Raw genomic sequence first — 24,681 nt, 5'->3', positions numbered from 1 at the left:
GTATGTGTACGTGTGTGTTAACAGTACCGGAGGTTTGGAAATGCAGGTCGCAATATATCATTAACATCATCTCTCCTGTGATTTCTCAGTAGAATGAGGGCAACCTCCGTCATGCTGTAACCTCAGATATAATACTACTTCTGACTAAGCAGCTCATATAATAACTATTTCACCTCTACAGTACACAGCGGAGAAAAGGAAACATATAACATTAAATTTTATGAGGAAAAAAACTATACTCCCTTTCTTAAGGAATATAGACTGATTGTAAAAGCTACACTCTTTGGGACAATTCATTAGAGAATACTATAAAAATGTATTCCAATTTCAAAGAAAAACCATAAAAGAATAATGTTAAAAGCCCTTCTTGACAACTCCTACTCCCAGACTAAGCCAGGTCCCTCTCTTACAAGCTTACAGCATTCATTGTCCTAGGAAGTAGTATTTCAAGTAGACTGTGATCTTTAAATGGAGGGCTTGTGTTTATCTTGGCTACTATTATATTCAGTGCCTACCACAGTGCTGGGCAAAAAAATACATGCTAAAATTATTTATGGAATGCATGGATAGTTAAATAAATGCATTAGGATTGAAATTAAAATTCTTCATCATGCATGGTTTTGTTGTCTTACATACACAAATATATAGTAGTTATGTATGTGTACTATTGTACCACTATATTATGTATATAAAAACACAAACATAAAATAGATTTTAAAAGCATAAACTCATTTTCTAATATTTACTGCTCATGTATTATCTTGTGCCCCCCCCAGAGTAAATACCACCTCTAACTATGTCCATTGCCTCTGTCCCTTTGAAGACAACTGATCTAAAGAATTACTAGTAGTCTCATATATTGACTCATTTAAAGGTGAGAGAAAACATACAAAATAGACAGGAAGCTAGAAAAATGGGGTCAGGGTCAGTCATGATGAAGAAGTGTTCAGAGGTACTGAGACCAGAGCCAGTGGAGACCAACATCTGAGTCTCAGAACTCTGTGATGTGACATAGTTTATGTCAGGGCACTGGGGTCACTGGTATTGCTGCTGATCCTGCAGGTTACACAGTAGCAGGAAACAAGCTGATTTTAAGTAGGGTCTGATTTGCCTAAGTTCAACATCCCCATGTCAGTGACATTTTATAGACTTAAGTTTTGATGCAAGCTACAAAGCAAACACATTACCCAGCTCCCGTGGAACCAAAATGCCCAAATCAATTCAGGCTCAGATAAAAGTGATCCCCCTAGATTGTGAATGCTCCTGCTTAATCCAAACATTCAAAGCTGTTCTATAGTTCAGTTCTGAGTTTTCTCTTCTTTATCTTGGAGATGAATGGAATGTACAAGAATATTTTCAAAATGAGTCTCAGGGATTTCCTAGCCAACTCTTAATAATTCATTGGGGAAAACTGGTTGTTAATGCCTGCACTCAAACCATTTGCAGAAACACATCTACATGAAATTCAGAGATGATAATAAACAGAAGCTTAACAAATAATGGCCACAATTATTTTTCCAGGCGTAGCATCCCTAGTTATCACTTATGACTATAACCATGAAAACTGATAAACAAAGGTATGAAAAGATTTCATTATATGTGAATGCAGAGTTCAGAACATTTAGCATACAGACTCCAATTATCACGTGTGTCAGAAACGCTCAAGGTTTCTCCTTACTCAACCAGGGTTACTCAGTTACTTGCTAAATTCATTCTTCATGACTCCTCACTCATCAGCCAAAAAACCAGGATTTTACATTTGGTTCCCTTAATCTTTCTTTGCTGCTACTACTCTCTTGCCTCACCATCCCAGCCCCTCATGCCATTCCCTCTCTTTATTTCTCTCCTTGCCTCTTTTATTTCGGAGACTCTGATCTCTGCTCTCTTACCTGATGTGACTAAGAATTAGCATGAAACATCCTTTCTCTAACCCACTGGCACAAGATACCTTGCAACTTAGATCCAAATGGAGACCAGAGTTAGAAATCCTCATGACGTATTTAAGAAAACGCGAATGGGTGCAAAGGCAGTATTTAATGTTTGCTCATTTAAAATGTTCCTGGCTACGTAGCTGAGGTTTGAAATCCGAGCAATTAGGGTTCCAAGAACAAGATTATACAATATTTTTTTTCAATTTGGAATGGTCAGATGCTGAAAATTCTTTGCACATAAATTGTAAATTATAAAGAGAAAGGCAGGAAGTCAGGAATGCAGAGAAGAATCAATCAGGGCCCGAGATGGATGGGGAGGAATGGTGTAATCTGAGGTTGTGCTAGAGCCTGGAAGAACAATGGAGAAAGCTGTTTCCTGAGCTAAGACTTTATCTTCAGCAGTCTCCAGTCATGAGGCCAATGTGCTGCCTGCAATGGGTGGACCATTAGAACATTTTAGCCCAGATGTGTTTATTGTTTTAGCTAATCGTGTTCAGAGTTCCCAGGAAAAGTCATATTAGCCAGGCAGATTTTGACAAGGTGGAGATGGAAATATCTCTTTGTTGGAGGGAGGCTGAGAGGGAGAGAGTAGGGAGAAGAGGCCAGGAGCCTGTGTCTGGCTTGGTGGAGAGTGACAGTGAGGGACCCAGAAAGCCAAGGGAGATCATGAAGACTCTGTGTACCTTGGAATGTCAGACCCCCTCCACCTGCATGGTTAGTATGCTCAGGAGGGGAATGGTATGGATTAAGGGGAATAGTGTGGGGATGGACCACGGCTGTTAAGCTGGGGTTTGAGAGAAGATGGAGAATCCCAGAAAGGTACCAATCATCAAATCCAGAGGAGTTCCCAAAGAGAAAATAAACTCTGAAACCGGAGGTCAGAAACCATAACAAACAAGTTAGAGCCGTGAGTTTAGAAAACGGTCCCTGGAAAGACACTTGGATTGCAGGTGTGATCTGTAAAATATTTAACAACTAGCACCAAATGGGTACCAACCAATCAGATGAGATGCCTGGAAGAATTAGTGGAATAGTGCCCTGGAACCCACTTCCATGATGAATTTTGAATTTGCTCATGCAAATTCTAAGTTCACTTGTCTCCTTGACAGGCCCTCCGTCGAACATTCTACAAAGAGTTTTAGGTAACTAAGGAAATAAGTTTCTGGATCTTGTGCCAAAATCTTTCCAAGGAATGAGAGTTTTTGTCTTTGTTTTCTGTTTTCTTACATTTGGAGCATGATTTCTATTTATGTTAAAGAAAATCAGGAGAGGTTTTCATTTATGTTGAAAATACCCTCTCATAAATCCAAAAACTACAAAGTCACACATCAAACTCCAATCTCTCTAAGGGGAGATACTCAGAGGAAAGTCTTCATCTTTGTATTCACAACATGGGATCTATAGGACTCATCAAGTAAGTTTTTTTTTAATGGATTAATGAGTGAAATTATTGCTACCAGAGAAGGAAAAGTAAGTTAGAAGGGAATTATAGAGACAGACTTGAGGTCTTCTGATAATTAACTTTATGATGTGGAATTCGCCACGAACCAGTAGTCTTTATTTCTTTAAATGACTCTGATGACTTTCCAATTTTAGCTTCTCATTTTCAAGTGAATCCTGGGAAGTGGTGATCTGTTCATACCCGTGGAACTACTCTGCATCAAAACTTAGATGAGAACTGATTTTCATAATCCAAGAATGGTAGTATTTTCCCTATCTTTATCACCTATTACTTTTGATTCTCAGGCATTTATCATCTGCAAAACATGGTTAATATTCATTTAATTGCTGTAGTTACTGTAAAGAGAACATTGTTGCTGTAAAGAGAACATCAGGCAGTATCAAAGTGCTATCGTGTACTCAATATCAAAGGAATGAGGCGGCCTTCAATCACTAGACAGTTTTAATCAATTCAGGTACATGTGAGGCTATGTACATTATTAAATCTGAGGATTGACATTATCTTTAACAAGTGTGTCGTTTAAAAAATCCTTTGGTACTTATTTATCCTAGGCTCAATACAATACCATCTGCTCTCAGACATCCTTATGAGGTTGCTCGAAGTCATAAATTGTCAGCCCAAGCAAACTCAAAGTTTTAGGGTGAGGAAGCTATCATTCTACCTTATTAGCTAAAAAGCTAGGGTTCTTATCATCCAGAGTACTCACTTTTCTTTTAATTGGCTTCAGTGCCTTATTCAACAGTGGTTCAACAGAAAGCGTCTGGATTAGGTTTGAAACACAGCTTCTCAAGAGCAATACTGAATCAACTAGCACAATGCTCCTTTGTATCTGGATACTTTGTGGATGGACTCAGAGCTAAATAGTCACTGCCTACAATACCAGATGAGCAATACAGAGCAGGATCATCATTCTCCTTAGCTGATTCGGCACTTTAAAATGATACAGCCGAAGGTGCCAAGGGGCAGCTTGAAGAGAATTATTTGCGCAGCTCCTAATTGAATGTGTCGGTCATGAGTGATCACTGGTCTCGCTATTTAATGAATGCGCTAAAACCTAAGATCGTGATGCACAGGACCAGCTTTCCCTGCCCCCACAGACAGTTAAGAGTCCAACCAGAGAGGGCTGGAGGCGAAATGAGAAACAGTCAAAATTGGTTTCGCTGCCTTTCTATTTCCAGTGCGTGACCTGATCACTCATAGCACTCCTGGCCCATCTGAATGAGCTTGGTCCCCAACCGGAAAGGTATGCTCTTTCTTCTTACTATAATCCCACAACAGGTCTGGCAGTCTGTCAATCATCTGCAAGAGAACGTTTCCTCTGCTTTGTTGGATGGGGTACTGGTATGAAAGCTTGCCCTGCTGACACCATTTTCCTATGAAACCTCAGATATAATAGGTTTTGTTAAAACTCATCATGAGAGCTAAGTCAGGTATTCATCAGTTGCTTCTTTCCATGAATCTTTACCAAGTGCTAATAGATGTCAGGCACTGTGCCAGGTGTTAAGGATGCAAAGGTATTGAATAAATACATTGCTTTACGTCTTTTGAGAAATGGAGACACAAGCTATTTTAAAGTACCAGTTACAACATAATACGCTCCCCACAGTGAGAGAACGTGCTATGAGAAGAGAGAGGGGTCCCTGCCCCAGCCTTGGGATACACATGGATGGTTCCCCAGAGGATTCCTATAGCTCAAGGAAAACAGTCCAAATAGAAATCAAGGATATCACCAAGGGGGGAAAGTCTTTAGGCTTCACCTTTCTTATAAAACATGTAACAAAGGATTGTTCATGAGATTCTGAACATGTGCCGCTAGAATAGTCCCTCAGGCTCCAGGGACCAGCTGCCATCCTGCTCAAATCACAACAAGGTGAAAGTGCATCAGGTTTGTTTCCAGGATCACTCTCTTCTCTCCTGGAGTAGAGTACAGAGGTCTTACTTCCTCAGCGTCAGACCCTGCCTGACCAGCGGCATCAACAGCATCTGCTACCTGGAGCCCCAGGCCCACCCTGATCTCATTCTGCTCCCTCCGCCTGGAATGCCCTCCTCCCCAAACCTCTCACTCCCCAATTAATTCCTCCTTGACTTCAGGGCTCATAGAAGTTACCACTTCTTCCAGGAAACATCTTTGCACTTCTCTCATAAAAGTGAAATTCTCATTTTCTCTGCTCCCATGATACCCCCTGCTTGGCTATTTCCAGTCATTCACAAATCACACTAATGAACCTTGTCTTATATTTTTACTCTCGTCTGCTTTAAGAAGACAGATCTGTATCTTTATCTTTGTATGCAGTGTCTGGCAAATACCAGGTGCTTGCTCATAACACATTTGTAGGCTGCTAGATGGATGGATGGTGGGTGGGTGGACAAATGGGAAAATGGTGTACTCCTATATTCCATCGCTTTTGAAGAACCGCTAGAACTCCCCTAGTTATCCACCTCAAAGGGTATATTTCTTCTCTGTTTCCAGCTGTTATATTTCATGCATCTGTATAAATCTGAGGCATATTTTTTCTATTGGAAGTGAGACACATGATTGGTCATGGAAATATGTGCTGTGCACATTCATTTAGGAGAGCTGTAAGAGAAAATTAGAATCCAGTGATCTCTCAATTTGTATTCTGTGGTGTTAATAATCATCCTGTTGCACATGCTAATGCACTGTGGCCTAATAAACTTTGCAGAGGGAGACCTGCTCCATCTCACTTGGGCCTGAGTGATCCTAATATGTCTACTGACTGCCTGGTAGCCACACTCTGGGTTCATCAAGAGGCTTCATCCGAATCCCACTGTCTCCACTTTAACACCCACTTAGAAATCACCTTCCCAAAGCCACAACTGCTTTCGATCACCAATCACTTTTTTATTCATACTACTTGATTCTCGAACCACTCAGTTTGGTTACTAGCCAACACGTAGCACCCCAGCCCTTCATTTGCATCGTGTGGATGCGATCCTGAAGGAACAGACTCTCATCACCTGTAATCCTGTTCAGCTTTCCTGGCCCTGCTGCTGTGGTCCATTTGCAAATACAAAAAGACAGAGGGTACAGAGCCAGCAATGGGAGCTCAGCCAGTGCTAATTATGACAATTTTTTTCCCTTATCGGTCAAAATATTTTAAATAATTCTAACACCAGAAATATATAGCATGAAATGAGGAACTAAATTATAAATGAAGAGCCAGGAGAAATGGTTAAGATGGAAACCTTTCTTCTCCATTTCCCATCTTTCCTTCCAACTGGGGGGCCTTCAGTGAGTGGAGCACTCATGACCTCTCTCTTTCCCTCACTCAACTCTGCCCAGAGGTGACTTATCTGATTGGCGAGTGTGGGGGAAAAACAAAAACAAACAAACAAACAAACAAACTTTCTTGCAAAAAGTTCATTTTCTGTTCCTCAGGGAGAGGCCTACGTGGACCATTACCTTCTATGACAGGGGGATAAGTCTGTCTAACTCTGGGGCTTTCACACAATGCCTCAGTCTCCAATATTTGCCTTATAATGAATAAAGGTTTGAGTTTTTTTAACCTCCATCTGTTAAGTATTTTGTCTTTTTTTCTCTTTTTTTTTCAGAACTCAAATGGAAAAGAGAATTATTGTTTATGTTATTCATGTTGTAAAATTCCTGGACTATCCCTGACCAATGGCTAACTGGCAGGAAGTGTGGTAATTCAAGATCACAGGTTTCCTAGGTTCACATTTAGGCTTGCCATTTATCATCCGTGAGCTATATGTCCTTGGGAAATAATATCATTCCTCTGTACCTCAGTCTCCCCTCAACAAAATAGGACAAAAATACTAATCCCTACTGCTAGGGCTTTTGTGAGTATGCTACACCTGGTCTAACCTAACACTCCCTTCTGTGAGCTACTTCTGTTATCATTAAGCCATGCCATTTGCTTGATGGGATCCCTTGGTTGTCAGATTAATAATTCTAATTAATAATGCAGATTCTAAACATGATGAACTGTTTAGCTTGAGCCATTATTAAGTCAGAGACAATTAGAACCAAAAGGAACAGAGAAATCTTAGGTTTAGGTGCTAGTTCAGTGGAATAAGAGATAGAACTCACTCAAGGTTGCACTTGGCCGTTTCCAGGCTGGACACTCCATCTGTCTGGACTCCCGGCCCAGTGATTTTCCCTCTATCTCAGCTGCCTCACCTATAACTATGATTTCTGTTAACTGCACTCCTCAGACTCACTCCACTTACCCACATAATGTAGTCAGGCAGTCTAGTCACCATCATATCTACAAGAGCTCAATAAAATTTGCTCCTGAGCTTCCCAGTATATCTTTCCTGTTTGAGAAAGCTAAAGTCTGACTTGCCTGGGCTACTTCATGTGAAAGAAAGCCCATTAGAAAAGCAGTGCTATTGATTTACTAGTATCCTCATACTGCTTTGTTCTTTACAACCCAGAACATTTTTAAAGCCAGATATTTACTTTTTGATTATTCTTCTAATCCTGCTGCTTCCCCCACTAGGGAACTCACACTTCTGTTTGCAACATCCCAGGGAGGGCTAACTAAATATAGTATTGAAGTAAAATCCCTGCAAAGCTAATGAACTATTTTATGGAGACTGAGAGAGGCCGGAAACCTTTTTAGGAGTGATGGCGCAATTAATTGGATATGGTCACACAAAGGCATGATTTCAGAAACAGGCAATTTACAACAGGGAATTTAGAAGGTCACATGTGATAGCTTGAAAGGTAGAAAATCATTACTTTCAATCATGTATCAACCTGGAAGCCAAATCAGACATTCTAATGTATGTTTTCAACGGAGTGCAATTTGCGTACATTCCCAAAATAAAAATGTGGCACATTTACCAATAGTCTGAATAGCTAATTACCAATTACATACCATTGAGAATCTGATACCTGTCATGTTGTAATCTTAGACTTCCTGAATATGGGGCATGCGGTCAAATACACTAGCAGATAAAGTCCTAACAGCTAAAAGAGTATCATTATCCTTTAAAATCCCCCAATATTACTTCAATATGGAATAATTCCATAATTCAGTAAATTTAGGATACATGAAGAAGTATCAGCTATCCAGATTATTTTGAGGTATGTTCAGCTACCAGTGACACCCGTGGCTATTTTTATTTATTTTTTATTTTTTTAAAGATTTCATTTTTTTAAATTTTATTTATTTGACACAGAGAGAGACAGCCAGAGAGGGAACACAAGCAGGGTGGAGCGGGAGAGGGAGAGGGAGAAGCAGGCTTCCCGCAGAGCAGGGAGCCTGATGCGGGGCTCAATCCCAGGACCCTGGGAACACGACCCAAGCCAAAGTCTTCATTTATTTATTTGAGCGACAGAGACAGAGCCTGAGCAGGGGGGAGGAGGCAGAGGGAGAGGGAGAAGCAGAATCCCCACTGAGCAGGGAGCCTGAGGTAGGGCTCGATCCCAGGACCCTGGGATCATGACCTGAGCCGAAGGCAGATGCTTAACTGACTGAGCCACCCAGGTGCACCCCCTCTTTCCACCCCCGACCCTTTTGAAGATTTTATTTAACCTATGGTTATTTTTAAGACCCAAGTTAAAGGATAACTTTTTTTCTTTCTACATATCTTTAGGAATTGTTCTTCTATTTAACTATTTATAGCAACTGGAATCCAAGGTAAATGGGCGGCAATGTTACCAAGTCATAGAGCTAACTGGATGCAGATTATATTAAGAGGATAAACATCAAGTTTCATCTATGTCAAGATGTGTTTAAGTTGACAAAACAAAATAAAAACAAAACTGTTTTTTATTTTCCACAAATTATTGACTGTCTATGAAGTACTCTGTATAGAATAATTAGACAACAAAAGATCCCATTAATCATTTTAGGAAAAATTGATTCAGACAGTAGTCTAATGACTGAAGGCATGAGATCAATGAATTGGATTCAAATCCTAGCTCTGCCACTTTCTAGCTGGGTGACTGTAAGGGAATGACTGCACTCTGAACTTCAGTTTCCCACTATGGGGGTAGTGCAATGACTCCACACAGTGCTGCAAGAATTTAATAATATAATGTCTGTAGGATGCCTCACCCACGGCTTGTATGGTAGGTGGAAAGTATTCATTAAACGTTAGTCATCTTTATGATATCTGAGGACACCAAAGAACAGGGAGATAGTTTTTAGGAAACTTAGTTCTGTTTTAGACTAATAAGCTTGAGTGCCTGAGGAATGGAGTTGTCCAGGGGGTCTCGGGCATGGCTTAAAGGTCAAGAGCAGACATTTACATTTTGGAGATATAAACAGCTCAAACGGATCATGTAAAAGATCAAAGGAGAAAGATGAGAGGAGCAATCTAGGGCATCCCAATAGGGATGGGATGAGCAGAGAGGAACAACTAATAAAAGAGAAATAGAAGAGATGGTCAGAGCTGAAGAACCAGGGAAGCCTGATGCCACAGAACCCAAAGAAGACACAAGGAAAATGTGGCTGAGTATCTGAGGATGACGTCAGGAAATAGGTCTGTATTTGACATTGAAGAGATAATTTCTAGCCTCAGTGTGCACAAATTCATTGGCCTGTGGGGACAGAAGCCGAACCAAATGGAAGTGAAGAATGACTGCAAGCTCAGGGAGAGAGGCCAGTAGGCACAGCCAAGAAGGCCGGCAGGGGAGGAAGAAGGAAGGGAGGGTGCTCAGCTTGGGAAGGGAATGGGCCTCGAAGAAGGTGAAGGGTGGGAGGGGCCCAGTCTCCTAGCTGTTCTCCCACATCTGCTTTTGTTCCTTCTCCGTGTCCTCACAGACTGCATTCCCCAGCCTCTCCCTACTACACCTGGTCCTGTAGTGAATTCTTATCAAAGGAATGTAAGTTTAAAGTACATACCAATTTGAAGCCAATATTTTTAAGAAGGGGGTGTGCCTTCTGAAAGGCCCCTGGAAGCAGCGCTTTCCTCCACTGCGCTCCGCAGGCCCTGGGTCCACACACTGGGACGTTCTTTCTCCTTGCAGCTCCATGGCCTCTTCTGATGCTGGCTTTGGGAGGAATGCCCTCATTGGGAAATGCACAGTTTTGGCAACTCACTTTCTATTTTTTTTTTTTTTTTTGGCTAGGGTCCTGGTTTCTAGGACAATACAATTTCCTTGAAACCTAAATAGGCTTCTGATCTTTTTGTACCCAATCATGTCCAAAGTTCTTATTCTGAAATGGTTCTCAAGACTGCTTTATTACTATTAATTTTTATTGCTACCTTATGAATTACACAGGCTTTGTAGCTCTACCAGGAAACCAGTTTTGTAGCACTTTAAAATAGGAAAGTGTGTTCTAAATTCCCAATGATGATATAAAAATTAACATCTGAAAGTCTGCACATCTTTAAGATAGAGACTTAATATAAGATAAATATATGGAACTTTGTCTTGCAATTTTGATATGATGAGGATATGGATTTCATCTCCCTACGATTCCCAGAATAACATATGTAGACACGGAGATGGTGATCAATTAGGACACAATCACATATTCTCTCCTCTGGTTGTGCACAGATGGATTCCTGCTTCTCTTAATGACTTTTTTCTTGGACTTACGTGCACTATGGTTGGCAGGGCTGATTCTTAATTTTCTCAGATAAGAGAACGAGGAGGTGGGAAGGTTGGATAGATAGGAAAGAGTTCAAGTAGCCCTCGAATGCCCGCTCTATCGACTACTGAGCACAGTTCTGCCAGTGGCACGTTTTGCCCTTCTATTTGCTTAAAAGTCAACTCATTTTCTACCCACACATTAACCTTGCTCTGATAAAAATTTGACAAAGCATGCTGGATTCAATTATATGAAGTTGATTACGGGTGAAGATAGACAGCCTTCACAGGGGAGATAAAAATCAGCAAAAGTGGTTTATTCACGAACATGACTCCAGGATGCTTGGTCTGACGGGACAAACCAATCCAAAGCAAGATCTGATGAAAATATTTATTTTCTTGACCTTAAAACAGTGCAAAGTACAAACAATGTAATTTAACTAAAATTATCTTTCTGAAGCTCCCCTATTACATTACAAAGTGAGTATAATCATAATATTGTGCCAGATTCCTAGTTTAGGAAAAGAATTGCTATTCTCATTCTATAATAAGTGCAGCCAGCATCCTACAGACGAGGGCACCTTCTGGGGCACCTGACACTCAGCTGGTTAAGCATCTGACTCTTGATGTCAGCTCAGGTCATGATCTCAGTGTCATGAGATCGAGCCCCACATCGGGCTCCATGCTGGGCGTGGAGCCTGCTTGAAACTCTCTCTCTCTCTCTCTCTCCCTCCCTCTGCTGTGTTCCACCCCTCCCTCTCTCTCTAAAGGAAAAAGGAGGGGGGGGCACCTTCTCTGACAGCACGATCCCTGAAAGACATCTGATATTTTATTCTGTTCTTCCATTTCAGGAATTCTTAGACCAGGCTTATGAGAGTATTTTTAGAGTCACGTATTTCAGCTGCATCTTATATACCACCTCAAGCAGGGCAGCCCCAAATAACAACAGCACCAAACATCATAGTAATTATTATTTATAATTACTTCCTCACAGTATGTTGGCTCATAAATTTTAATGAAACTTTTTCCGCAATGGTGATTGTCAGCCTTCCTGGCATCTGTGGGATAAATGTTTATCCAAATAGAAATAATGTAGTCAAGTAATTTCATAGCCTGACTCTTTCCTTCCTCCCTCTACCCTAGAGGTGATTTCAAATGCATAGCATTTGAGGGGAAAGAGAGAACTAGTTATCCTACTCTGGAAGTTCTGACATTCACACATTGACTCCTGATACTCAGCTGCCTGGCTGGGATATGAATTGGTGCAAAACAGCTCCTGGGCGGGCAGACAAATTTACTGCCAGCAGCTGGAAACTCATTCTTTCCAAGAGCCAGGAATGAGCTTGACTCCAGGAAAGGAATCAGGAGAAGCTGCTCCCCTTTTCCTCCTCTGTTTTCATTGTTAGCTGGAAAGAAAGAGGGTGAGAGAGAAATAGAGCATACTTTACAAAGACACTTGGAACAGAATGTGTCTTTGCAAAAAGAAGATGCAACATGAGTGAATTTTTACATTACACGTATTTGTGTAGCAGATTCCATTTACGGAACAAACTTCTCTAAGTGCCTTTAAAAATCATTGGTAGGGGTGCCTGGGTGGCTCAGTTGGTTAAGCGACTGCCTTCAGCTCAGGTCATGATCCTGGAGTCCCAAGATCGAGTCCCGCATCGGGCTCCCTGCTCAGCAGGGAGTCTGCTTCTCCCTCTGATCCTCTTCCCTCTCATGTTCTCTGTCTCTCATTCTTTATCTCTCAAATAAATAAATAAAATCTTTAAAAAAATAAAATAAAAATCATTGGTAGCCCAGTGATGGGTATTAAGGAGGGCATGTATTGCATGGTGCACTGGGTGTTATACGCAAATAACGAATCATGGAACACTACATCAAAAACTAATGATGTACTGTATGGTGACCAACATAATAAAAAATAAATAAATAAAAATAAATCGTTGATTATTTGACAGAATCTGGGGACACAGAGATGGGAAAGGCCAGGAATCCCTGATGATCAAACATCATTGGGGAACAAAGAGGAAAGATCTCTATAATTATAAAGTAGATCTTTGAGAAAATGTGCTTGAATTTCAATCAAGTGCAATTAACATCTATGTTTTTGAAAAGATATAGTTTGAATTTGAGTTCCTCGAAAAGCACAGCCTGAGAGGACTCGGGAGCAGGTGGCTTATTTGGGAGCTAATCCTGGGAAACAGGAGGAAGTCTTAGGGAGAAGGAGATTGCAGAGGAGAAAAAGACAAGGTAAGGGTATATTATCAAGGTCACTGAGGTTGAGTAAGGGGGTCTCAATGAAAAGCACACAGAAAGCTTTCCAGAATTGTGCATCTGAAAGACAAGAGGCTGGAGGACTCATCCCCTGGCTCTGGTCCTCTATTAACTGAGGGTTGTGGCTGGGTTGGGGTTCTTCCAGGCCCTGTACTTACTTCCTGGCTATGCTTGCAAGCAATGGACCTCATGAGCTGTGCTGTAACAGAAAGACCATGGGGAGAATGCAGAAAGGCAGGTGCGATGTGCTTGAGGTGGAACAGTGAGCATGCACAGATCTGCCCATGATCAGAAGCTGGCAATCAGAAGCAGGCCAAGGCGATGGGCAGGGACCTAAGAGGCATCTGCTACATACATCCACTGAACAAGGAAACATCATTTCAGAGTGATATCAACAGCACAGAGTGCTTCTAAATGTTCCATAGTCTTCCTTTGTAAAGGTGTGTACACATCTGATGCCTCGGGTCACATACAGTATCTGTTTCCTGCTATTTTTAATTCTAAATTTTGTATCTGTTCTAACATTGTTGCTGTGCAGTTTCCTTAGTCTTTAAAGACTTCATTATACATACGGACCACATCCACCTTATCCATTCATCTGTTGAAGGGCATCTCGGCTCCTTCCACAGTTTGGCTATTGTGGACATTACTGCTATGAACTTTGGGGTGCATGAGGCCCTTCTTTTCACTACCTCTGTATCTTTGGGGTAAATACTGCATAGTGCAATTGCTGGGTCATAGGGTAGCTCTATTTTTAACTTTTTGAGGAATCTCCATATTCTTTTCCAAAGTGGTCACACCAGCTTGCATTCCCACCAACAGTGTAAGAGGGCTCCCCTTTCTCCACAACCTCTCCAAATTTTGTTGTTTCTTGCCTTGTCCATTTTTGCCATTCTAACTGGTGTAAGGTGGTATCTCAATGTGGTTTTGATTTTAACTTCCCTGATGGCTAATGATGTTGATATTACTCAGCCATCAGAAAGGATGAATACCCAACATTTGCATCAACATGTTTGGAACTGGAGGAGATTATGCTAAGTGAAATAAGTCAAACAGAGAAAGACAATTATATGGTTTCACTTATTTGTGGAACATAAGGAACAGCATGGAGGACATTAGGAGAAGGAAGGGAAAAATGAAGGGGGGGAAATCGGAGGGAGAGATGAACCATGAGAGACTATGGACTCCGGGAATCAAACTGAAGGTTTTAGAGGGGAGAAGGTGGGGGGCTGGGTGAGCCCAGTGATGGGTATTAAGGAGGCACATATTGCATGGAGCACTGGGTGTTATATGCAAACAATGAATCATGGAACACTACATCAAAAACTAATGATGTACTGTATGGTGACTAACATAACATAATAAAAAAATTATAAAAAAAAGACTTCATTATACTTAACACCTAACCCATCTACTTGTATCATAACATGGGTTATAATTTCAAAAGAATGACATATTTAGTATTTCTAAATGGTTTTGACATTAGGATGGCTTGTTCTTTGATACGGTTATTTTAAAGGAAATAACTGAGACATGTAACTCCATAAAAATGAAAGAAAAAAAGCATGCCCAAACCATGCCAGAAACAAAATGAAAGGCAGTTAGGAAAACAACTTATCTGTGGGAGAAATGGCTTAATTAAAAAAAAAGGTGTGACAAATCAATAAGAATAAAGATACACAACACAAAGATCAGTAACTTATGTAGGAAAAAGTGAATATGGCAAATAAACATTGGAAAGACACTCTGGCAGATGAAGATGAAAACACAAGAAATTTAAAATCGATAATTAAGAGAATGATCATGTTGAATACTTCAGGGTTCAACGAAACAGACATCTCCTGCCCTGTTGCTGGAAGTATAAAATCATATTACTTAGAATGGCAACTTGGCAACATTAATTTAAAAACCCCAAAATCCTATTTCCTAGGACTTATCCCCACAGGAAGAAATAAATGAAGTAAAAAGGAATCAGAGCAAAGTCCCATTATTTAAGATGGCAAAAAGAAAAACCAGGCAAAAAAGAAAACTAGAAGTAAGGGATTGGTTAAAGAAATTATTCCTATATTGCTACTTAAAATCAGGCTTTCAAAGTACATTTAAATATTTTAGAAGAGGTTCATAACATGCAAGTGAAAAAACAGTTGGTAATGCAGTGTGTATTTTGTTTTTAAAGTATGAGATATACATACAGAGAAAACTTGGAAAGTTACACATCAAACTATTAATAGCTATCTTTGGGTAGTAACATTTCTGGCGATTTCCTTTCTACTTTTCTTTATTTGCATATTTTCTACATTGCACATATGTACTTTTAAAAATACTAATCAAAACGCTTTTCCTTTTCACAAAGTCTACACCAATGTTAAAATTAATTATGACTAAGCCTTGAGCGGGTGGCTCCAATGACTTTCTCTGTCTTCCTCCTTTTCTTTTTTTTTTTAAGATTTTATTTATTTATTTGACAGAGAGAGAGAGAGCACAAGTAGGCAGAGAGGCAGGCAGAGCGAGAAGAGAAGCAGGCTCCCCCCTGAGCAGAGAGCCTGACACAAGACTCAATCCCAGGACCCTAGGATCATGACCTGAGCTGAAGGCAGACACTTAACCGACTGAGCCACCCAGGTGCCCCAATCTTCTTCCTTCTCTTTCAGGAATTTCTATCTTCTAAAAAAAACAAAACAAAAAAATCAATAAAAATAAAAAAATAAAAGAATACATTAATGATAAAGCCAAAGCTTAAAGAGTTGCTCTAAATTCTATATTCTTCTTCAGTTTTCTTAGAGGAAAATTCCAGAAAGAATTTGAAGGTCTCAGGGATAGAAATCCCAGTTCTTTTATCATGTAGCACCAGAATATACAAGGATAGTGAATATCTAGTCATTTAGAAAGTGATAGCAGGATAGGACAAGGGAAAGCGGAAGAGAGAATGCAGATGAAGACAAAGAAAAGCAGGTACAGAATTACAGAACAGAGCTTAGATTTCGACATTTGTTTTTTTGTCCTAAAGATAAGGAAGACTACTGAAAGAGTATTAATCCTTTCGGTTTTCCAAATACGAACTTCTGTGTATAAGAAAACATCAAGAGTGGGGAACCGCAAGAGAAATATCAAAATCCACTCAAACTAGAAAGTAAAAATGGAAAAATTCTTTAAACAGAAGCAATTTAATGATAATGCTTTCCCAATGTGCCCACACCCTTTCCATGGGTTCAGACCTCTAATTGGAAATGTAACCCAAAAAGTAACTTAATTTGTTACCGGAAGTTTCTTTCCTAATCATACTTCTGATTTCCATATGCTCTTGTCAGTTTTTCCAACATTTCAAGGTGATGTGCTGATTATACAAAAATTATACAAAAGCATAAAGTTAAGAAGAACATATATCAAAGGTTCTGACATATTCAAAAATGAGCAGAAGGTTGAAATTCTCCTAAGCTCTTTCTTTTTGGTGGTCTATCACTGCCAACATTGTCAACTCAAATTCATTGCAACAGTGTTCCTGTGGGAATGGAAAAGGAGACAACTCCAAGGACTATGATTCACCATATTGTAAGTGATTCATTTGTCACTCTGGTCTGGCACTTTTTTTTCTTTGTGCAATCTTTCTCAATAGAGGAGGCTGACACAATGATCTTAACATAATTGAAAACAGAACTGGAGGATATATTTGCTGAATGTGGAGTCCAAATAATGGATTGAAACATGGAGAATCAAATCATTAAACTCAAGAGCATGAGCGCAGGCAGAGCAATAAGGTGAGGCAAAATAAATAAAGGAACAAGAGTGCAAGAGCAAAGTGATGGCCAATTCAGAGGCATACATATAAGGACATATGTCCAAAACTAGGACTCAGAATTCGGGGTATGATGGACACTTACCCATAATCTAAACTATATACAGACATTAGCATTTAGGGGCAGTCATGCAGTTTTTAAAGAGACTGAGACGCTAAGGAAGGCAATCTGGGCAGGAACCCACCTCCTGGAGAACTGGGGCAGTGGGTAAAGGAACCCAAAAGTTTCCAGTTTCTAGGAAATTGGGATCCCAGGAAGACCAGGTGGAAGATCCATTTGAGACTGAGCAAGTGAACAAGTATGTCTGCATTTCCTATATTCCCTTCATCCAGGAAAGACTGGTCTCAAAGAAGGGGTGGAGTCAAAATAGTAAGTAATTATTTCAGCTGGTCCAAATTCGCAGGTTTGAGAGCTATAGGAGCAATGAGACAGATAATTAACATGGGCTGCATTCTCTGTGCACCTCTCTCGAAATTTCCTAGTTAGACATTTTCTTTTTCACATACTTAGAGACTTCCAATGTCTTTTTCTAAACCACTCCCAAAATGCAACAATAAATTAGACAAGCAGAATTAAACAACGGTAACATAATGTACCACGTGTCTCTTGCTATTATTTCCTGCTGTTCCCATTGCTAAACGCTATGTATTGCCCCCCCCCATTGAGTGAACTGTACTTTCCTGATTTCCCTGTTAGCTATGCTGTGATCATGGGCTGGCTTCTTGAACTATACTGGAAGATTTATCTCATTTTCCTTTTTGTGTCAAGATAGGAAGCAGAAGCTAGGGGACAATCAATCAAGAGGTAAAGTATGCTCTAGAATGCAGCCTCAAGGTTAGGAGAAGTCAGGGAAGATCTGGGGACATACCAATGTTGGTCCTGACAAGTGCTTGTGCCCACCAAGACACAAGGAATTTCAAGGTCCAGATGCAATTAGCCTGGTTTTGACTCCTAGGATGACAATTGTGTGTCTGGATAAAAAATACCCAATTCTGTAGAAATCATTGCTGTAAATGCAGAGATCTATTCTGTATGCCAGAAGACACAAGTTTACAAAAAAAGCTTTCCCTGGGGGCAGGAACAGCCTTTATAAGTCATCAATTCACCACTCTGCTTTCTTTAAACTATTGCACCCAGATTAAGATGCATTCATTTACAAAGCTTCTGTTAAGGATGGAAAGCAAACCCCCAAACCACAGATGCCATATTTGACAAAACAAGACATTTTTCCTTAGGCATGTGACTATAGCTTTTTATTTTAGTATCATTCTTCCTACTTTGTCCTCAGGGAAAATCAAGAAGAGTTTATCAACTTCACATACACATCAGTATCCCAGCATTGTATTTCCAGGACAGATGGCTCAGACAGCTCATCTATTTAACTCATAATGAACACAGTCACCTCTTGGAGTATTCTTACATCAAGTATTCCCCTTTCTGTGGGCACCCAAATTGAATTAAACTCAACAATGTACTTTTACCAAAAAAGTGTTGCTCTTTTGCAAAGATCCACCCTTCCTATCTCTATCAATAATATTTTAGTCCAACTCTAAGCCTTGATCTTAAATGACTATGCCTTCTACAATGAGGATCAGAAACCTCCAGTGACTTTCACTACACTGTCTCGAGTTTGTTCCCACTGCCTATGAAAGAAAGTCTAAACAGGGGTGGACCCAGGTTTTGTGAGGCCTGAGATTTATACATTTTGGTGGTCCTCTAGCATCTTGCAGAACTTCCAACATTTGTCACATGGGAGGTCAGAGAGGTATGTCCCTATGTGGTGATAGTGGGGAATTCTGACTTGGCAATCTCAAATTGACAGGGGAAAGTCTTAAAATTATAGATCACAACTTTCTGAGATTTATTGTTGAGCTTTTAACTTGGTCCAAGACACAAACAGTAACAAGAACAAACCTTTGTGGAGTCTTTCTGTCTACAAGCTACTATGTTAAGCAATGTTCATATATTATTATTCATAACCATAGTATGAGGTAGATATCCTAATTGTGCTCATTTTTGGGAATGGAGAAACTTGGACCGGGAGAAGTTAAGAAGCCATGACTCAGGATTTGAATTCAAGCAGTCTGACCTCAGGGCATGTGCTCCCAAACAGAATGCCACTCTGGCTCCTGGGAAGTAGAGCTCTTCCAGGCGATCTTTTTCCCTTATATATTATTTCCTCCAATTTTTTAAAGGTGTGAATAAATATCCCTCAACCTGGACAACTGAAATAATGGGAAGAAAGAACGGTGATGATTATGAGAACAGCAAATATGTGAATAAAATTTGGGAGTACAACCCAAAAAACTTCACTACCAAATACCCATAAAGTAAACGCGCATGCTCATAACTCTGTTAGACATGAATATACTCATTCATGTATGCAACACGTACTCACATCTCCCACGGGCCAGCCACTACAGGTGCTGAGTTAAATAATGGAGAGTCCATGACCCATAGGCGCTCACAATTTGGTTGAAGAAAAAGAAAGTCAAAAACTACATGATAGATTGTTCATGCAAACATCAATTAACCATGTGACTTTTAATAGTGCATTTCTCACTGCCCTATTGAGTCTTCATCACAGAAATACATGAGTTAGAAGATTAGGGTCCTAGTAGATTGCCCTGTGGATGAGATGTCCTAAACCTATGCTTCCCCCACCACTTTCCTTCCTATCGCTTAGTTTTAAGGGACCTTGGGCTGTTTCTGCAAGAGCTGCCATCTCCCATGGACAGTCACAGAGACATATCCATGTGTTCCCCAGTCCCTGTTCTAAAAGATACCATGGAACAGTGGTTTTCCAAGCTGAGCTCTCCCTGCCTTCATCCCAGTAAGGGGTTGGGAAGTTGAAGGAATGAGGCTCTGGGCTTCCTACCCTTCTTAAAACAAATGGGTTTCCTCTAGTAACTGGGATTTTGTATAACCTTCCTCTGAAGAAATGACTCTGTAACCTAAAACACATTTGAAAATCACATGCCTGTGTGCATACCCAATTAAACACTGGAAATAAAAATTGTTTTGGTGAACAAAAAAAAAAGAAAGAAAGAAAAGAAAACCACTGTGGCAAATGCTAACGAGTTTGAGGAAATGAACTTCTCTTTGTTTGAGACAGAGAGAGCCTTGGAACCTTCCACCATTTTAGTTCATGAATATCCAGAGACATAAACTAGAAAACTGAACTACAGGGGAATGGAGCGAGAATACTTCTAAAGACCTCAATAGCTAAGAATGGATCGAATAGAAGGGAAAAGAAGGAATCAAGAACAAAGTCAGCAACCGGGGGAAGTCAGACTATATTTGGTCTTGAAAGAGGGAAGGACGATAGGCAGATAGGGCAAGAGGAGAAGGGAATGAAGGAACAGGTAGATTCATGGCCAGATAGTGTGCAAGGCCCTGAAGTTTTGATGCTCTTCTTCCAAGCACACATACACTCTGTCACCAGCTACTCCAAAGGATAGGCCTCCAGCTGGAAGTCACATTTTGGTCAGCCTAAGGCTATTCTCTGGCTTCAGAAATAAGGAGGAAATCTGAGAAGAGTATCTAAGTCCACCAGATCCATCCTCAATCTTAATAGACTAAAGTAGACTTACTTTCAGCTCTGCATGAGCAGACACAATGTGACAAGAAGTACTTTAGGGGCAACTGGGACCTGTTCTGTAGAAAAGCAGTTATCAAACCTTATTGTATCAGGCCCATTGGGGAAGGTTTTTAGAAACCCAGATTCCCCAGTTCTGTTCACAGAAAAATTCTGACTCAGCGGGCATGGGATAAGGCTCAAAAATCTCAATTTTTTGATAAATGCTCCAAATGATTCTGACAAGGATCTGCCTCTGGGACCACACTTTGGGGACTCTCCCTGGAGAGGCCATGGTTTCTGTGCTAAAATCATTAAACAGACCCTCTACGGGAAAGAGTGGTGCTGGTAAACCCCACTGGATCAAAACTGTTCACCCAGGCCCCTGCTTCATATACAGCCTTTTGTGGTTATTATCATACATGAATTTCTCTCACATTCTGAGATTAGCCCATCTGCAAACTCAAGCACCTCCCAACTGTAGAATCGCCTCTACGCTATTGGATTAGGTCTGACAAGGCCAGGCTAAAAGTCTCAGCACGTGCAGCTTTTTACCAGTCCCAGACTAAGCAGCCTGTCCTTTCATCTCTGCTTTTAGCCCTAGGTAGCTATGTTATTACAAAACTCAATTTAGAATTTCACTCTCCAAACCAGACCTACAGACCTTGTTAGAGCATTCACAGAAGCTAGCCATAGAGCAAAGTGAGAAAAACACTTTCAATTCTCACTCTCTTGTTTCCAGTAGATTATAAATTTGTGAAGAAGTAAGCAGTAAAGATGAAACATTCTGAGCTTTGTCTTGACCCAGGGGGTAATTGCTTTGCAAAATATGAAGGAAAACAAAAACACTACTATATTAAAAAGCAAGGAGGACAGATCTATTGGCTAAAACAAAATGAAATGATTTCTATAAGCCCATTTTCCCCCACAATTATCATAAAGGGTCAACAAAGTGCCTTAAGCCTCTCGGTCAGCCTTTCACACAGCTGGTCTAAGTTGAAGAGTCCAGGGAAGGTGGCCCCACTAAGACACTTGCTGCTAAAAGTTCCTTCATTCCTTTAGTTAACAAGGTACTGTTTTAAAATTCAAATACCCTTAGGATATTTGAGAGTTAGTCTATCAGTCATGTGTATCAGTCATGGGTAACGTAGTATTAATTAATATTCAGCTTCTGATAAACTTTGAAAGACTAGGATTTCAGAATTAAGGAGCTTGACTTTACCAGCAAGGCTCTCTCTGAGAATATAGCCAAGAAATCAAATGGTTTTTCCAGTTTTCCAGTTTGTAAATTAAGTAAGAGCTGGAAGAGGGTCCGCCATACTTGTTGCCTGCCTCTCTTCCCAAAATTAGGCAAGATTCTTGCTCCAGTGAGCCAGATCTGAGCAGGACCTATGTTCCAGTCTGTGCCACTTACTGTTGTCATATTGTTGATAACAGCTAGGTATAAAAGGTATGGGTATGAGCTTTCATTTACTCATTCTCTCATTCAGATACTGCTGAAAAATAAAAACTTCCTTCTGGCTTGTCCTCCATTTGCAAAGATTTGCATCCTTTGCTCTGATCCTCAAACCTGATTTTCAGGAAAGCCATCTATTGTCAGAGGATCTCCTTTCTTTTATATGCCAGCATGTGGGAGTATAAAGCAGTACTTCTCTATAAACATGTACCTTTCAAATATGGGTCAATAGTGCCATAATCTTCTGCTCATATTATTAATAATTTTTTGAGGCCTAGAAGAGTGGTACTCAAAATGTGGTCTGGGAGCCCCCAAACCCTTTCAGAAGGTCTCTGAGGTCAAAATTAATTAAAAAAATAAATTTGCATTTTTCATTCTCATTCTTTCACATGTCATGTGACGTGACATTAGCTATAGCAGCAGATGAATGAGCAAGCAGATACAAAAATCCAACTGTCCTCAATTAAACCAAACATTAAAGAAATTGCAAACATATAAAACAATGTCACTCTTCTCACTATTTCTTTTGTTTTTCAAAATGTAGTTATTTTTCATTAAAATTGTGTAATTTATGTTTACAGATAATATGCTTACTGTTATTTTAAAATGAACCAATAAATATTTAAAATTTTCCATTTTAATTTCTAATATAGTAAATATCAATAGATGTAACCCACAAATATGCAGGCTTTTTGGGGTCCTCAATAATTTTTAAGGGTGTAAATGGGTCCAAAAAATTATGAGAACCATACAAGGCGCATTACATAGACTATGTTATTCTTCAGAACAGCCCTACAGGCAAAGATTATTATCTTTGTTTTATAGAAAATGAAACCAAGACATAATGGAGTTAGATAATTTGCCCAGAATCAAACCGTCAGACACCAAAACCCATGATCTTTCCTCGTGCTCTCTTGTTGCTCTTATTAAAGCTGGCCTTGTCTTTGGCTTACTTATAAGACTGAACATAGAAACAGACAATGCACAGACCATATATAAAAATAGAATTTAGACCCACAAACTGCAACAATCTGTCCAGGAAACCAACCCCTTTATGTCCAGTAAGCAACCAAGGATGCCAGTCTGCTGTAAGTCAGACTTGCAGGGCTAGATTGCTACTTTTAGTGACAATCCATGAAATGAGATAATTTCTGTAACGGTTGGCCCAAAAAGGTCAGGACTTGATTAATAACTGACAACTTGTCCCTACGGCCAACTTAGGACCTCCAAAAAAAAGTCAAACATGCATCCCTAACCAATCATAAAGGATGCCCCACTTCTAGTTTGCTCATCTACCATGTCCCCTGCTAATAGCCTCCAATCAGTAAATACCTGGAGACATCCCTTTCTACCACTAGAAAGCTTTCCCACTTCTCTGCCTGCCTTTCACTTTCTGACAAAATACAAGTGACTGTGGCTGACTCCCTGGCTGTATCAAAATCAATATAAATGGTCTTTGCTTTCCTCATTGGTGGCTCTTCGTGTATCACCATACTTGCGGTGGGTGATACCATTATCCTGTAAATCACCAGAAGATAGGAAGCATAGAAACCCTTAGTTCCCTCTCCTCCAGGGTTTAGCACTTTGCACAACACATAGTAACCACCACGCCTGGTCTTTTAGGACAAAGTCATGTTGACGAATGTGTCACTAAAACACAGTGACTGCCTGGTTATGTGGCTATTCTCTCCACAATGCTCAGGTCAGGAGGGGTGTAGCCACACAAACCCCCACATTACTGATTCCCAGACATTTGGGCTTTTAAGGCCAAAATAATGTAAATAATAAATAAATACAGGGGCGCCTGGGTGGTTCAGTCGGTTAAGCGTCTGCCTTCGGCTTAGGTCGTGATCCCAGGGTCGTGGGATCGAGCCCCGCATTGGGCTCCCTGCTCCGCGGGAAGCCTGCTTCTCCCTCTCCTACTCCCCCTGCTTCCCCTGCTCATGTTCCCTCTCTCGCTGTGTCCCTCTCTGTCAAATAAATAAATAAAATCTTTAAAAATAATAAAATAATAATAAATAAATACAAACGGGTATTGTATTTATGAGGACTGCCATATTTTCCCCCCAGAAAGGTTTAAGAAGAAACGCACCATCTATTAGATTACCAAAAGAGTGGGCTCTTTCTCGACTCCATCTTTGCGGTAGTGGCTGCGGTGCCCGCGGTTCAGTCGCGGGCATGCAGCTCTTGGTCCGCGCCCAGGAACTACACACCCTCGAGGTGACCGGCCAGGAGATGGCTGCCCAGATCAAGGCTCACGTAGCCTCCCTGGAGGGCATCGCTCCAGAAGATGAAGTCATGCTCCTGGCAGGCATGCCCCTGGAGGATGAGGCTACCCTAGGTCAGTGTGGAGTGGAGCTCTGACCACTCTGGAAGTAGCTGTCTGCATGGTTGGAGGTAAAGTCCATGGCTCTCTGGCCCATGCTGGGAAAGTAAGAGGGCAGACTCCCAAGGTAGCCAAACAGGAGAAAAAGAAGAAGACAGGTCGAGCCAAGTGGCGGATGCAGTACAACTGGCGCTTCGTCAACGTTGTGCCCACTTTTGGCAAGAAGAAGGGCCCCAATGCCAACTCTTAAGTCCATTGTAATCCTGGCTCTCCCCAGTAAAGCCACTTAGTTCAGTCAAAAAAAAAAAAAAAAAAGAGTGGGAAGGA

At 40.6% G+C, this 24,681-nt stretch overlaps 1 protein-coding gene and 1 pseudogene across 2 annotated transcripts in view; one reads left to right on the top strand and one right to left on the bottom strand.

The window, feature by feature from the left end:
• Positions 1-24,681, bottom strand: part of RAB3C (RAB3C, member RAS oncogene family) — a 269,954-nt gene that overhangs the window by 224,970 nt on the left and 20,303 nt on the right. The window lies entirely within an intron of this gene.
• On the top strand, positions 24,165-24,659 carry LOC114221008 (ubiquitin-like FUBI-ribosomal protein eS30 fusion protein pseudogene; annotated as a pseudogene).

The sequence above is a fragment of the Eumetopias jubatus genome, unplaced genomic scaffold (genome assembly GCF_037043125.1).
Source record: "Eumetopias jubatus isolate StellerSeaLion01/CBP00866 unplaced genomic scaffold, mEumJub1_p1.0 scaffold_5, whole genome shotgun sequence".
NCBI classification, from domain to species: Eukaryota; Metazoa; Chordata; class Mammalia; order Carnivora; family Otariidae; genus Eumetopias; species Eumetopias jubatus.
Note: the sequence above shows the minus strand (reverse complement) of the source record. Positions and strands in the feature narration are given on the sequence as shown.